At 35.5% G+C, this 16,263-nt stretch overlaps 1 long non-coding RNA gene across 1 annotated transcript in view; it reads right to left on the bottom strand.

Annotated features, from left to right (window-relative positions):
- Positions 1 to 1,120: 1,120 nt before the first annotated feature.
- LOC145723843 (uncharacterized) overlaps positions 1,121 to 16,263 on the bottom strand; it is a 204,876-nt gene continuing 189,733 nt past the window's right edge. The window contains exon 3 of the long non-coding RNA XR_014149171.1: positions 1,121 to 1,189. This is a non-coding gene — a long non-coding RNA (uncharacterized LOC145723843). The remainder of the gene's footprint in view (positions 1,190 to 16,263) is intronic.

Raw genomic sequence — 16,263 nt, 5'->3', positions numbered from 1 at the left:
TTGTGTTCCCTCTCTCGCTGTGTCTCTCTCTGTCAAATAAATAAATAAATAAATAAATAATCTTAAAAAAATAGGTATAAATAATAAACACATAACAACTACAAATCATGGAAATAATTTGAAATGGTAAAATTATACTCGGGGCTCAGTAACCTTAAATGTAGGGTAACCAGTTATCTCAAAGTGCCTCCCTGGTGCCATAAACTCCAGGGACAGTTATATACTTACTAGCAGTAGAATCCACTTTATTGAAATCTTCCACTCAAAACACTAGTAGGTAAACCTGAAAAAAAAAAAAACACTCTTGTTAAAGAGGAAACAAGAATGGATTCCACAGACCATTCCCTCCTTCCCCTTCTCTGCCTCATATGGTGAGTCCGAGACCCTAGGACTTTGCTAGATCATAACAGTGACCAAAAATTAAGCAGGCTCATTAACCAAAGTTAAACATTTGACTTTTGCTAATCTTGTTTTTTTTTTTAATTACTTCTACTTTTTTTTTCCAAATTTTTATTTAAATTCTAGTTAGTTAACATATAGTGAAATATTGGTTTCAGGAGTAGAATTTAGTGATTCATCACTTATATATAACACCCAGTGTTCATCACAACAAGTGCCCTCCTTAATACCCATTACCCATTTATCCTATACCCCAGCAACCCTCCAACAACCCTCAGTTTGTTCTCTATAGTTAAGAGTCTCTTATGGTCTGCCTCCCTCCCTCTTTTTTTTTTTTTTCCATTCCCCTATGTTCATCTGTTTTGTTTCTTAAATTCCACATATGAGTGAAATCATATGGTATTTGCCTTTCTCTGATTGACTTATTTTGCTTAGCATAATACATTCTAGCTTCACTTCTCCTTATTTTTAATAGGTGATAGATGTATGTGGTTAAAAATTCATAAGGCAAAAAAGGAATAGAAATTTCTGGTTTGAAAAGACAGCACAAAGTTGCCCCGTACCTTCTCTCTTTTCATAAGTCACCCCCAAACAAGAGGAAAAAACAGAAAAGCAAAGTCCATATTAGTCCTGGTTAAGGGAAATTGACATGTTGAATAAGAATGGGTGAAAGGATCAAAGGTGTCAGTCACCTTCCTTCTTTGTTCTGAAGTTTCGGGTTGCCCTCCTTGGAGGCAGTAACAACTACCAGTCAATGGTGTATCCTTCTGGGGTAATCTCTGTTGTTTTTCTGTAATCACACAAATAGTACATATTGTACATGCAGTTCTGCATTTTGATATTTTTAAAGGTTACCTTTCCATAGTAGCTCAAATAGATCTGCTAGTTTTGTTTCTTAATGACTAGTATTTTGTTGCATGGCAACCCATAATTTATTTACCTGTCCTTTGTTAAAAGACCTGTAGGTCATTTATAATATTTTGCAGCTACAAGCACTGATCCAAGGAATGAAGCTGGATATCTATCAGTTGGCATCTGTGTATCTATAGAATATATTCCTAGAAGGTGAATTGTTACTTCAAAGGGTATATGCATTTTTAATACTGATATATATTTTAAGTAGCTGTTTATAGAGGTTGTTCCAATTTGTGCTTTTACTGGTAATGAAAGACACTTTCTTCACAATGATACCATAATGTGTTTTCAAACTTTATGATCTCTCCTAATCTGTTCATTTTCATGTCAAAGTTTAATATGCAGCTTTTCCATAGGAAGCGAAGTTAACATTTTTTACTACATTTCAAACTTTTTAAATGAACCCTATGTCCTATCCTTTGTTCACTTTTTCTATTGGGTTGTTGGTCTTATTGCTTAAGTTGATTTGTAGAAACTCTTTGTATGTTAAGGGAATTAGTTTTCTGTGATATGAACCATAAATATTTTTTTACAAATTTGTTTGACTTTTGACTTTGTATATAGAGCTTTTGGACACAGCTAAAGAAAAAAAAATTAATGTATTTTAATTACCTTTCTTTTTAAGCTGTCTGCATATTTTATCACACCAAAGGGTCTTGTCCACCTCAAAATTACATTTTAATTTATGTTTTCTTTCAATAATTTTGTTTTATTTCTATAATAGTTTTTTAAATCAATCTGAAATTTGTTTTATTTTAAAAGTTTTATTTATTTACTTATTTAAGAGAGAGAGAGAGAGTGAGGGGGAGGGCAGAGGAAGAGGCAGAGAAAGAATCTTAAGTAGGCTCCCCGCTGAGCAAGGAGCTCACTGTGGGGTTCCATCTCATGACTCTGACATCATGACCTGAGCTGAAATCAAGAGTCCAGCACTCAACCGACTGAGCCACCCAGGTACCCCAAAACTTGTTTTACTTTTAAAGTTAAGGTATGGAGTTTAAGGTATAAAAACTTCTTTTTTTTTTTTTTCCCGGAAGGCTATTAAGCTGTTCCAATGTATTTGTTGAATAAGCTTCCTTTCTCTGCTCCTGGAATTGAAATGTTATCTTTATTGCATATTTAATTGCTATGTGTATATACATATTTCTGGACTTCAAGTATTCATGTCTTATTCATGTGTAGGTACCACACTTCTGAAATTACTGTGGCTATATAATATGAATATGCTTCAACATTTGCTAGCTCTAGTCCTCTCTCCTTAATGTTCCAAGATATAATAATGTTCCCAAATATCCAAAGTTATTTTTGCTTGGTTATTTTTCCATACGAAGTTTAGAGTGAGTTTACCTAGTTCCAAATAGAATACTACTCGTCTTTTTCCCTGGATCACCTTCAATTTATAGCCAACCCCCAAGTGCTTAATATCATAGGATGCTGCGGCGCCTGGGTGTGTCAGTTGGCTAAGCAGCTGCCTTCAGCTCAGGTCATAATCCCAGGGGCCTGGGATCAAGCCCCACATCAGGCTCCCTACTCAGTGGGAAGCCTGCTTCTCCCTCTCCCACTCCCCCTGCTTGTGTTCCCTCTCTCGTTGTCTCTCTGATCTATCAAATAAATAAGTAAATAAATAAAAATCTTAAAAAAAAATCATAGGATGCTAAGAACATAGGATTTCTTTCCATTTTTTTTAAGATTTTATTTATTTATTTGAGAGAGAGAGAATGAGAGAGATCACATGAGAGTAGGGAGAGTCAGAGGGAGAAGTAGACTCCCCGCCGAGCAGGGAGCCTGATGTGGGACTCCATCCAGGGACTCGAGGATCATGACCTGAGCCGAAGGCAGTCGCTTAACCAACTGAGCCACCCAGGCACCCGATTTCTTTCCATTTCTTAATCTCCTTTTCTGTATCTCATTAGTGTTGCAAAATTTTTCCTTATAGATTGTATATATTTTCATTAAATTTATTGATATATATTTTTGGTTGTCACTCTGCATGGTGTCTCTTATTCCATTCTATCTTCTGATTATTTGAGTGCATGAATGCTACTGATTTCTGTGTATTACTTCTGTGCCCAGATAATTTTTGAATTCTCAAACTGTTTGTGGCAGTTTTTAATTAGATTCTTTGTAATTTTCCATATTAACATCTGCACACAGTCATCTCATTTCTTGTTTCTTCACTATAATTTTATCTTTACTTTGTTTAATTGTATTGGTTGATATTTCTCGAGCAACATTAAGTGATAATGGTGACAGTAACATCCTTATTTTCTTTCTAACATTAGTGAAGATGCTTCATAGTGTTTCCCTAATAAACCTAGTGCTGAGTTATGATCATTTATATTTTAAAGCATTATTTTATTCCTACTTTATAGTGTTTTTATTTTAAAATCAAGAGTGGATTTTGACTCTTATTAAAAACCTTTATAACATATATGATGGTGAATGTTCATTTTTGGTTTGATATTAATACCTTCTAACCTTTTTGTATTTAATGTCAACTGGATATTCTGTCTTTTATTTTTTAAAACATACTGCTGCCTTTTGCTTTATACTATTTTGTTCAGCTTCTTATATTGCTTCTCATTATGCGATTAATATGGAGTTTTCTTTTATTGTACTAACTTTGTCAGGTTTGTGTAGCAATGCTACAGTATTTTCAAAGCAAAAAGAAGTTTGAAGGTTCGGTTTTTTTTTTCTTCTATGTTTTAGACAAATTTAAAATAATAAACATTAGAGTGATCTATTCTTTAAAGGCTTAGTCAAAATCGCCTGGGAAACCAGCTGTGCTTGGATGCTTTTTTGGGAAGGCAGTTCTTTGAAATATTTTTTTCCCCAACAACAATTGAATTGTTTAGGTTCTGTATCTTTTTCTGGAATTGATTCTGGTCGACTTTTGCTCAGCAATGGCGACTGAAAATCAGTTAACTATAGAGAAATCATATTCTTGGAAGCACTTTGACAGTTATTTGGGCACTTTGAATTTCTTGGGTGAGCTTTTATCAAGTTAGAGATATAAAAAAATATAAATTCAAAACATGCACCACAGAACTGCTAAAATGAGCATAGGAGAGTATCTTAACTGTATACATTCTGCTGCCTTCCTATCATGGAAATTGGCAGGCATACCTGAGTGACAAGAAAAGGTAGGGAAGGTTTTTAGATTGTAAAAAGGCTTTAAGATGCTGCACAGCTCACAAAAATAGTCACGTCCATGAGAAAGTTGCTTGGCAGAAACCAATCTCCCTACTACTTACTGTTCTGAAACGCAGCCTCTCACCCTTTGGGGATCACTAATCTCTGGATCTTCTTCCAAAGCTCTGGTACATCCTTGTGAATGTAGAAAGCTGACCCTCCAGAGCCACAGCTGCCTCTTATCACCTCAGATCGTGGGCTCACACCCAGAGTGTCAGTTTTTTGTATTACTCAAAGTATGTTGTGTTGTGTAAGCCTAGAACTGAGAGTTAACTTGGCAACAGGAAAGGAAAAAAAGAAAGCAGAGAAAATAAATAATTTTAATCATCTACCGTGCATATGACCTGATAAAGACTCTACATATGCTGTGCTGTTTAATTTTTATGTGTAATTTTAATTTTTCCAAAAATGTCACAAACACCTGAAGTCCAGTGAAGTTAAATGAGCTTCCTAAAGTCACATAATTAATGCAAAACGGAGTTGCCGCATGAACCTACATTCTTTCTATGACACTAATCTGAAACAAGGGACAAAATGAAGAGCTACCAAAAAATGAAAGTTTTGTTCATAAAGTATTAGTGACCCCACAAAAAGGGGTTAAAAAAATTCCATGGGCAACAAAAATGGAGGTCACCAAAATTTCACATCTGAGCCAGTCATTTTAATTCCTCTTTTATCAAGCCTTTTATCACATCAGGGGGAAAATAACATTCTTATTAGTTTCTATTTTGAAGCTGTCAGACACGTTTAAAAAAAAAAAAGAAGGAAAATTACGACTTTGTTCTTAGAACTTCCTGGTCAGAAAGGTAATTTTCTGAGCAGGCAGTTCATTCTTGAGTGTGGATCCTGCTATTTTGGACTGACCTAAACATTTGCCCGCCGTCCATAAAAAATTGACAGACATCTTTTAGAAGGCTTTCCTGTGAAAATGTAGGCTTTACAGTGATGTAAAACAGGCACTTGATCCAGAATGATTTCAGGAACTAAATATCAACATGCAATCAACTCCAACCAGTTCTTCAGTAACCAGAACACCCCTGTTTGCTGAACTAAAAGGAAGTTGGTATTTCAGCCTTCTCACTAGTTCATATGTACCCCTCAATAATTTCCTTAGAACTCAGCTTTTTTTTCTTTTTTTATTCCATTAGCCTAAATGTATGTTTCCAGGAGAGTTTTATGGAAAACACTATTCCCTTAAGATGATATTACAAATGATATTTCTAAATTTAATCATGTGTTTAGGAAATGTTGAACACTATATCCATCTCTTGGTGATTTGCAGTACATATTCACATATTAAAGACTCTAAAAAGTCCTGCAATAAAGAAGCTTGCTTAACTTTATTTAATCCAGCATTGTCAAAATAATACTCGACCAACAGTATTTCTTTTTATTCATGTAACACTATAAATTGCTCATGCTATTGTATATTCTGTGTATAAACTCTTTTTCTAAATCTGGGGGTGGCAATATAGGCACATGATCCAAGTACATCCATGACCTCCTTTTGTATACCCCAGAGCTAATAATGATTTTTACATTTCTAAAAGCTTGCAAAAAAATAATAAATAAATAAATAAATAAAAGGAAGACCATACAACAGAGGCCTTATGTAACCCTAAAATATTCTCTCTGGTCCTTTCCAGAAAAAGTTTGCCAACCCCTGTTAATCTAAACCAAGAATATTAGCACAATTTAAGTAAATAAAGATATATCACCTATTATAAACTATATAAAGGAATGCAGTAAAAATTCATTTTTCTTTTTAAATGTTACTCCTCTAAATACTTCAAAATGGAATTATTCAAATGAAAACCATGGCAATTAAAAGATTCAAGGATTCAAGTGAGCACTTGAAGGCTTAAACTCTCAAATTTAGAGTTTATATCAAGAGGTAATATATGGCGATAAACTAAAGATTAGCTTTAAATGACTCAAAAATCACTTTGATGCTATACCAATTGAGTAATTCCTATCCTCATAGAATCACTTACCATCTCTTATAGTCTTTTATTTATAAAAATAGCAGATTGAAGGCACCTGGGTGGCTCAGTCAGTTAAGCTTCTAACTCTTGATTTTGGCTCAGGGGATGATCTCAGGGTCATGATCTCAGGGTCCTGAGATCTAGGCCCAAAGTGGTCTCCACACTCAGCGGGGAGTCTGCTTGAAGATTCTCTCCTTCTGCCCTTCCCCCCCACTCACACATGCACACACTCTCTCTCAAATAAATAAATCTTTAAAAAAATTAGCAGATTGACCTCACTATTTCTTATTTAAAGAGAGAGTGTCAGTATTTAAATATTTAATGTGCGCAAGCAGCAACTCTGTCCCACATTAACTGGGTTATGTCAGAAAGTCATTGGCTCTGGGAAATTTTTTCAAAACACACATTCTTTGGTTAGATCCTCTCTCTTGATATACAGATTTTGTAGGAGCAAGGTAGGTCTCCTATGTGTAATTTGATAGACCTTCCAGAAACTTCTTTTTTGCTTTCTTCCTCTTTCCTCTTCCCTTCTTATTGCTATGCAACAAACCACATTATAATTTAGTGGCTTAAAACTACAGTGTAACCTGACCACATATTAGTATGTCTTCTGATTCTGTGGGTTGACTTGGCTCAATTGGGTGGTTCTCACTTTGGGTCTTTTATCCAGTTGTGGTTAAACGGCACATCACAACACAGTTATCTGAAGGTTTGGTTGGGCCAGACACCCAAGATGGCTTGTTCATATGGCCGGCATTTGATGCTGGCTGTTGACTCGGAACTCATCTGGGACTGTTGGCTGGAACACCAACAAGTGGTCTCTCTGTGTGGTTTGGGCTTTTCACAACATGGAAGCTAAGTTCAGAGAGGGAGCATCCAAGAGGCCCAGGTAAAATCTTCAAAAGATCGAGCCTCAGAAGTTCACAATGTCACTTTACAGCATTCTATTGGTCCAGCAAGTTGCTAAGGCCAGCTCAGTTTTGAGGGAAGGGGAATTAGGTCCCACTTCTTGGTGTGAGGTGCAGCTTGAGCAGGAAGGAATTGGTACCCATTATCTTCAGAGTCTCTCTACCATACTCCACAGCTAGATGATACCTATTCACCTAAGAAGCGCTACCATTCCAAGCCTATAGTGAATAAAGGGATGGCACTTTTTCTTTTAAATTTCTCATTGACAAGGCATTGATGTTACCCACTGTTTCCAGTAGAAATGAGAAGCTTGAGAGTACTCTAATTTCTTTTTAAGAGGAACTACATTTAAGGTGACCTAGAGTTGCAGTTGTTTTATTTTCCTATGACACTTTCATGTCAAGTAGCTCAATATTTTATGGAAACTCATCCATCAGAAGATATCATACAATTCGGATGATATGATGTAGAGTGCTTCCTTAATTTGAAATGGATGTGATTTTTCAAATACATGTAGTATACACAGCAAGACAGTGTACCTATTGGCAGGACTTACTTGTTTACACAACTGAATAAAATCAATAATTGGACAGACTGATTCATTGTTTAGGGACAGTTCTGAAAGCAACTGGTTTGTTTAAATGTGCCTCGCTATTTATTTATCCAGGTTGTATAGTTTTCCCTTAATGTTCTGTCTTTTGTGTTTATGATCCCATACCTTCGTTGTATATATGTAAGGGATGCTTTTACTCAAATAGGAATAGGTCTCGCTGTTTGGGCTGCTACTTATCCAAGGCATATTACAGTGAGTTAGGTAAGGGAGAGGGAGGTCCATTTAGTCAAGCCTTCACATTCATGGAGGGTCTTAAATTTAGAACTGGACATTTTCTAAAATGAGTTCAAACTTACACTCAAAGAGATACCCTGGTGCCAATAAAAAACATTCATCATACAGTTTTTGACCAGAATTCATGATCAGACCACTACCAAAACTTGTAGTACATGATAAACTTTTTTTTTTAACTAAAATTAAATCCTAGGACTGTCCTGTGAATAGCATTATAATACGTTTGCGTGTACATGTTAAATTTGTTGACTTTTTTCAGTATAAACACCTCTGATTGACTACAGTTTTTGAACTCTATTTTGAACTTTCTTTATTTTGCTTAATATATGGGGTACCTCAAGAGATGACGGGTCTTCTCTTGGCTTCAAGAAACCATTCATCTCCCTCATCTGCATTTCCTGGGGTCAGGAAGATGGTGTAAATGGGGCTCTGTTACCCAATTTAGATAGCTTTCCTTAACTTTATGCAAGTAACATAGGAAAGAAATATTTATCTTCTTAGCAACAGATGCAAGAAATTAATTTGTGGGAAAAGGCTGACTCTTCTGAAAAAAAAAAAAAAAGCCTTTGATATGTGGCTGTAGTATGGAAGTAAGCTTCAGACTGGCTTCCACAACCACATAAGAGACAGAATTTTAATAATGTTGTGAGAGAAGAGAGTTGGCCAGCTGAGCAGTGAGTGTGGGGGGAGTTCAAAGAGGGAGAGGACCCCTACACCTATTGTTTCCTATATAAATTGTTAAGATGTTTGTTTCAGTAAATTTTACATTGCCCATAAATGCTTTTGTGTGAGCATTCTTTTTGAGAATCTCAGAAAAGGATAATGAAACAACTGGCTATTGGGACTACATAAAGGAACAATGTAATTGGGTGACTGTGGGTATCCTAGCAGAACCACAGCAGGGCAGAAAATGGACAACCTGTGCCCGGGCTACTCTCACAAAAGTCTTGATAATAAGAAGCAAGATGCAGGGATCAGCTGAGTCCAAGGGGCTTTCAGCTATTGAAGAAAATAACCTGGGCTCTATCATTGTCCCATCAATGGCAGGAAGCTCAGTCCCACTCTTCCCTCGGGAGACAAAATCAGCAGTGAAATCAGAAGCAGTTTTTGGTACTAAATAGTTGGGAACCCATAGCCTGGTTCTTCAATATGGTAGAAGAGTAACATTTGAAAAATGCCTTAATGCTTACTGCTTGAGTTTCCCCCAAAGTTCATTGGAGTTGATGATGCTCAGTTTAAAGTGTTTCTCTGAGACTTAAATGATAAAATGCATAAAACATTCCTGTTAGAGACCCACATCTAATAAGTGCTTGGTGAATGATAGCTTCTTATTCTTAGTGGTAGTACTACCACAACTATGAAGGATGTTCAGACATCAGCTAAGGGCACTAGAGGGGAACCATTTGGTCTGAAGGAAATCATGCTTCTGGCAGTTCCACATTTGCATGGAATTTGGCACCACCAATTCAGAGAAGAAATAGCTAAATCAATAGACACAGACTTGATTTTTTTCAAAACTGAACTCTGAGACTTGGAGACACAATGTCTTCTGGGATCGGAACAGAGGCTCTGTATAAAAAAATAAACATTACAATGATATCAATCAGCAAAGACCAGTGTGGAGTGACTAGTGAAACCTCATAAGAGATCAAGAAAGAAAAAAATGGAATGCATAATATTCAGAGCTAAATAATAACTGCAGCTTAGAGAGTTTCTTAGGTCAGGTCTCCAAGAGTCAGACCCTGAGGTCAGGATTCGTGTGCTTTCAGGAGGTACTAGTGAGGTTGGGAAGCAAGGAAGGGATGGGGAAGGGTGGGGCTAATAAGTGCACAGTTACAGAAACCCCAGCCTCAGCTGAGTCCATGGAAGTTCTGCAGCTTCCCCTGAGGGAAAGGAACTGGCTTTGGTTACCAGACACCTGTCAGTCTTTGACACTTTCCAGCTCTCATTCTGTGGCAGCAACCAGAAGCAGAGTGGTGAGCACCTGCTGGAGGCTAGTCACCCCAGTCTTACTCACGGCATGATATTCAGTTGGTATCCACAAGAACAATCAAACTAGTCATTAAATATTTAAACTCTTTTGTACAGCAACAGGCTGTTAAAGAGCCATTTATCCAAGGCCCCACAACCACTGTGATTTCCCCAAGCCCATTCCCAGGACCCTTTGGATCTCCCCAGGCTTCCTGCTACTGAGCTGATTATTCAGTGTCCCACCATAGATGCTGAAGATTTGGAATAGCACCCATGGATAAGAGTCTTCCAGATCATCGTTATATCATTTTATAAGTTGTTAGTCAATACTTTAGTGAAATTGTATACTGTTTCTTAGATTCTCCCCTCAAGGGAATAAATTCCAAAGCACTGTGGGAGGCAGCAAAGGCAGCACATGTTGATGTTTTCATAGGTTAATTTATCTTCCTTATCTGGAAGGCTCAGACATTTTTAGTAATGTTCTGTGGACTGATTTAGTAAAGTGACTTTTAATAGTAAGTCAGCTCACTTATCTTCTAAATTCAGGTGTTTAATGGGTAACTTTGGAGAAATAGCCTATAAAGTGACACACCCTGAGAAGAAAGAGGAAGGTAGTGTGTCACTATCTAATAAAACAAGGCTTGTTTCTATGTTTGCCCCTGTGAGTTCCACTGAGGCTGCTATAATGACTATTTTGATAAGCTACATTTGTCTTCCATCCAAGTTGGTAAATAGAGATATTTTATACTGAAGTGTAGAGGAGAACACACTTGTGAAGGATGTGATGGAATAACCAAGGATGTGCCATCAAGATGAATGGACTTAACTCTTTCCATGAATCATTCGCCTCCTAGTCAAATTCCAGTGGACCTTGACTCAAGACAGGGTCCTGTTCAGTCATGCTCAAGAATAGATGGGACCTTTATTTCCCAAATTGCACCTGGATTACTTCTAACTGATGTACATGATAACACACCTCCTGGCTCTAGGTGTGTGTATTCAGGTGTGTGCATATATGAAGAAGGGGTTGTGATAGATTGGGTTTTCCCAGAAGCAGACCCTAAAACAGTTGTGAATGCCAAAAGCTTCCTGGGAAGTGATTCTAGGAAGCACTGGAAAGGAAGTAAGGAAAAAAAGGAGTGTCATCGAGCAGGTTATCACTATGGGCCACTGGAGCTCAACGCTGATGGGAAAGTCAGGTAGTGTTGAACCAGAAAAGAACATATTACTTAGGTTTACCCCCAGCCAGACACTCTATATCCAGGCTGTTTCATTTCTGTATTTATCTGTCTTCTCAGGATAGACATGTGAGGCTCAAACACCTGGTTAGTTGATGAGTCAGAACAAATGGAGCTGGATCAATGCTTTGGCTATTACTTGACATTCTTGACATGGGGCATGAAAATGGGCATCTCTGTAGCTCAAACATAGAAACATGAGAGGTTTTACTAACTGCTATCTTCTATCTTTATAAAGTCTTTAATGTTATCCTTCTATTAGCAAACTCATAACAGCCATTTTGACATTTCTGGGTTGATGTTTTTTACTAATGGCTCTTCCAGAAAACACAAATGTGAAAACCATTAGACATCTCTACAGTTGTGCCCAAAGCAAAGGAGACACATGGGAAAATGAGAATTTTTCATAACCTCTCCAAATTCTGTTTCTTTAATTTCTACTACTAAAGAATAAACCCAGAGAAATAATCTAATGAATATCAACCAGTTGAACTAAGGAAATTGAAACAATGGTAATACTATAGCTTTAAGGTAATCTACATGACTTAGTGTAACAAAATGAATGTTAGTCTGGGAATCAAAAGCTTATTTTTAAGACTATGATTGCACATCTAGGGTAGTAACCATGGTCTACTCCTTACCCCTTCTGGCCTCAGTTTTATCCTGTAAACAAGGAGAAATATGCATTATACAATCTCTTCTTTTGCCAAAATTCAGCAAATGTATTCATTTCTCTCTCTACTTATATTTTTTTTCCAGGGGGAAAGATAATATTGTCTTTTTCATTTTCATATACTTTTTCCCCATTACCTAAGCAATTTCACAAACTCTTAGAAAACATTTGGAAAACATAGAAGAGAAAAAAAAATCCATATCCTCTCTATTCTATTTTAGTGTGCTTCTTTCATTCTTTTTTATATAGTCTAATTAAAATGTATATACATTCTTTTTTATATTTTTATAAAGCTGTGAGAAAAAAAACAGAAAGGTGATAGTTCTTTTCAAATACTTGAAAAGCTTCCATGTAGGAAGAGGTGACAGACTTATTCTGTGCAAAATCAACGAATTAGTGAGAGAAAGCAACATCAATTTTGCCTTCTTACAGGAAAAATGTTCCTTTTCTGTCCCTAGAGGAATGGTGGTACTTGAAGGGCATGCAACAGGAAAGAATTGGAGAGGTGTTAGGACAAGGTGACATCATTCCATTTTGAGGAACATATACAGTTCTAAGATTTTACCATTTAAGTTCATTTTCTGACACTCTAGTTGGCTCATTCCACCTTTGTAAAGTCTTCAATGTTACCATTCCATTAACAAATCATAGCAGCCATTTAGTCATTTCCACATTTCTGGGTTGATGTTCTTACTAATGACTCTTTCAGGGAGGATACAGATTATAAAAACTTTAAGACATATCCACAGCTGTGCTCAAGGCAAAGGAGAGAGACAGGAAAACAGAACTTTTTCATTATCTTTAAATATCATTTTCTTAATTTCTATTACCAGCCACCTTAAGCTGCACCAACTTTGCCTTGTACCTTTCTCCTACTAAGCCCACACTGGTTTATTTCACCCTCTCTCCATATTCTGTTTTTGCACAATTATTTATCAGACAGTTGGTATTGATTCTGTTGGATTAATCTCTGATGATTTGGTTTATATCAGCTGTGGGTAATGTAGGTGGCAAAAGCTGCAAGACATGCAATGTCACATCCACTAAATCTTGCTCATAAAAACAGATTTGAATTGAGAAATGGATGAAAAAAGAACTCGGATTCTTGAAAGCTTTCCTCCACTTTTTTCTTCCTTTTTCTTTCTTTCATCTTTTTTTTAGTTCAGTTCTTAAAAATACATTTTAGTGTGCACAGGAGTTAAATTGATCATCAACTGGAAGCCAACTCTTTTCTGCTTGAGGAACCATCCAGAAAGGGATATTTGGGTATTCAACATCCTTGTAAGATGAGAGAAGCATAAGCAGTAGGAATTAAATCCTCTTTGACGTATCATTACAAAAGGAATTTAGCTAAAATATTTTTCTACCAAATTGCCTTTTGAAGGTTTTATTGAGATTTACAGCTGAGAGGCTTTAGAAGGCAGGTAAAGAAAGGTGGAAATTCAGGCATGATCTGGTATAGGTGTGCTCAGGGAGGAGATGTATTTTTTATTGAATGTATGGTAATTTAATTTCTCTCTTTGGAGCAATTATTAGTTAATGATAGATGTATCTTACTTCTGGTGCCTTTAACTCTTCAAGTTGCATCTATTTGTTTTATTGCATTTGATCTTAAAACAAGAGCTCCAGCAGTAGGAAATGAAGACATGAAGCCCATTCAAAGATAGTGGACTTTACTAAAGTCATAAGAATATTCATAATAGTAGTGAGAATTGGTTCCAGCTCTTCTGCTGCCTCTTTCTTTGTTACTCCCTTTGTTTCTTTCTTTTCTTTATTTGTTACTTCTATGTCAAGTTATGGATGATTATACATACATTTTATGTTTGTTTTTAAGTAAATTGTTCTCAAATGTGAGGCAGTAGAAATTGAAGCAAGGTTTACCCAACAATAGTATATGACCTGCTATTACCTCTCAAGAGAGACAGTTTAGTATTGTGGAAAAAGCCTGGGACTAAAGACAGAAAATGAGTCAAATCTTAGCTCCCGTCACACGTCATCACAGGCAAGGGAAACAAAAGTAAAAACAAACTACCTTGCAGTTTCAATGACACTTAAGTTCATCACTTCTCTCCCCCACCTTTTATGGGTTTTTCCCAATTTCTATAAATTAAACCTTTTATTCTGGGATAATTGTAGATTCAACATACTATCATAAGAAATAATACAGAGAGATTCCCTGTGCTCTTTACCCAGTTTTATCTATTCTAGTTTTCTTTCCCTTCCACATAATTTTTAGAATAGTCCTGTCTATATCTATATAAAATCTTGTCGTTTTGACAGTAATTGCATTAAACCTGTATATGAGTTTGAGGAGAACTGACATCATTGTTGTGCCTTCCAATCCATGAACATGGTATTTTTTTCTCCATTTACATCTTTTTCTTTTCTTCCATCAGTATTGTATAATTTTCAGCAAATAAATCCTGTAAATATTTTCTTAGATTTACAGCTAGATATTCATCTTTTGAAAGACTTTAAATGGTATTATATTTAACTTTGGTGTCCATATGTTCATTGGTAGTATATAGAAATACCATTGAGTTTACTATGTTTACCTTGTATCCTGAAACCTTGCTGAACTCACTTACTATTTGTAGGAGTATTTTTGTAGATTCCTTGTGATTTTCCACATGGATAATTATGTCACCTGTAAATAGGAACAGTATTATTTATTCCGTTCTGATCTATGTGTCTTTTATTTCTTTCTCTCTTTTTTTGGCCCTATCTCACTGGCTAGAACTTTCAGTACTATGTTGAATAAAATTAGTGAGAGAGGACATTCTTGCCCTATTTTCAATCTTAGGGAGAAAATATTCAGTCTTCCATTATTAATTAAAATGTTAGCTGTAGGGTTTTAAAAATAGATGTGCTTTACCAATTTGAGGATATTTATCTCTTTTTCCCCATTTATCTGAGAGTCTTATCATAAATTAATGTTGTATTTTATCAAATGCTTTTCCTACATTGACCAGTATGATCACATGATTACCCTTTAGCCTGCTAATATTGTGGACTATATTGATTAATTTTTGAACATTGAACAGGCCTTATGTCCCTAAAATAAACCCTGCTTGGTCATGGTCCATAATTCTTTTTATATACTGCAGACTCTAATTGCTAGTATTTTGTTAAAGATTTTGCATTTATAATCATGAAAAATATTGGACTATTACTCCCTTTTTTTGTACTATCTTTGTTTTGTTATCAGGGAAATATTAGCCTCATGAAATCAACTGGAAAGTATTATTTACTCAAGTTTTCTGGAAGAGATTGTATAGAATTGGTTTAATTAGTCCTTATATGTTTGATAGAATTCTCCACTGAAAGCATCTGGGGTTGGAGATTACTTTTTGGGGGAAGTTTTAAATTAAGAATACAATTTTCTGTCAACTACAGTTCAATAAAAATAAAATAAAATAAAATGCTATTGTATAATTAGATGCACAGGATCCTGAAAAAAAAAAGAATACAATTTCCTTAATTGTAATAAGTTATGCAAATTATCTGTCATACTTGTCAAAATGCATTTTTCCAAAAATGAGATATTTTGTCTAAGTTGCCAAATTTATGTGTGTTGAATTTTTTGCAGGATTCCTTTATTATATTTTTTAGTTCTGCAGGTTTTGTAGTAATATCCCCCATTTCATTTTTGATATTTGATTTGAATTTCTATTTTCCACTTTTCTTTGTCAATCTTGCAAGAGGTTTGTAAATTTTACTGATATTTTCAAAGAACCAGCTTTTTGTTTTAATGGTTTTTTTTTTTCAATCTCATTAGTTTGTTTATCTTTATTATTTACTTCTGTTTGCTTTGGATCTATTTTGTGGATTTACTTGAGTTTATCCTTTTTAAATTTCATGCAGCTTCTAGAATCTGTAGATTTATGTATCTTTTCAAATTTGGGAAGTTTTCAGCCATTCATTCTTTAAATATTTTTTTAACTTGCCATCTTTTTCCTCTCTTTCCAAGATTCTAATGACATAAGTAGTACATACTTGTTTTAGGGCCTCAGGTCCTGCAGACCATGTTCATTTAAATTTTTATTCTAATTTCTCTTTCTTGTTCAGATTTATAGCAGTATATCAGTAATTTATATTATTTTATTTTTGTATTTACTGATTCTTTCCTCTGTCACC

The sequence above is a fragment of the Leptonychotes weddellii genome, chromosome 10, assembly GCF_054177405.1.
Source record: "Leptonychotes weddellii isolate Sample4059 chromosome 10, ASM5417740v2, whole genome shotgun sequence".
In the NCBI taxonomy this organism is placed as follows: Eukaryota; Metazoa; Chordata; class Mammalia; order Carnivora; family Phocidae; genus Leptonychotes; species Leptonychotes weddellii.
The sequence above is the reverse complement of the archived record's forward strand: the minus strand, read 5'-3'. Positions and strand labels throughout refer to the sequence as shown.